We start from the raw sequence: 1,108 nt of genomic DNA, 5'->3' as shown, positions 1-1,108 counted from the left end.
CCCCCCCCCCCCCAAACTATAGGCGTGTCTCATAAAAACCCTCGCTGCTTACAGTTAAAGAGTTATGTGCAACATCATCATCCTTGTCCAGCAATTTTTTGTTGAGTCGTAGATTTCATAATTGAATTATAGTCTATAATGGTCAAGGCGCAAGGTCTAGTCTTTCAATACTTCTTTCAACCAGAATTCACTTCTCCCTTAAAAATTTGTGGCCTCTCTAGTCAATTGATGAGAACTCCATTCACTCCCTCCGCTGATTGAATAATTGGGTATCAAGCTTCTAGCTTCACAACCAAAAATTCATTATAAATGCGTGACTAGTGATTAATTTATTGCATATTAATCACACAAACAAGATGGCTTTCAGTCATGGCATAAATTATGAGATCAAATTAGTCCATACATCTTTGATAGTACTAACTATACCACAAATCTTAGCAGCAAGAGACAAGAGTGTATTTTCTTTTCTTTTGGCATCTCGAAGATTTTTGGATATGCTTCAGTTTTTTTTTTTTTTTTTTTTTTTTTAAGGATATTTTTTTATTTTTTTGACAGGATAGTGTTATAATATCCTACTTTTTTACATGTCCAAAAATTTTGGAGAATCCATCCCTTTTTAAGCTTTTAATGGCTATTCCTACCAACAATAAATAAAATTTACAGGTTCGGCTAAGGCGAGAATTTCCGGTTTAAAAAAAAAACCCAAGAGTTGTGAGGTCCTCTCCCATAATTTCCTATTAATTTGGCTTGGCTTGGCCTACATTATTTTATGAACTAGCTTGCGGAGTTTATTTTAAACTGTATGAATATGAACCAGTCTAGATACTCTTGTGTTAAATTGTATGCTCTTCATGCTATTTTAATCAAATGAATGTACCTTAGATTTGTAGATGTTTTCGAGGTACATCTACAATAGAGCATAGAAACATTTTAAAAAATGATACAAATGGCATACAATCTTCTATATACAAGAAAAAAACAACAAAGTTAATGGATGAAATTTATACCTCCTTGAACGCCCTCTCACTAATCTACCAAAGAAAAGCAATGCTCTGTATTCTCTCTTTTCCCCCTTTTCTTTTCCTTGCAATTTGTGCAAAATTTAGAC

Source organism: Asparagus officinalis, chromosome 2 (genome assembly GCF_001876935.1).
Source record: "Asparagus officinalis chromosome 2, Aspof.V1, whole genome shotgun sequence".
Lineage (NCBI taxonomy): Eukaryota > Viridiplantae > Streptophyta > Magnoliopsida > Asparagales > Asparagaceae > Asparagus > Asparagus officinalis.
This window is presented reverse-complemented; position numbering follows the sequence as displayed.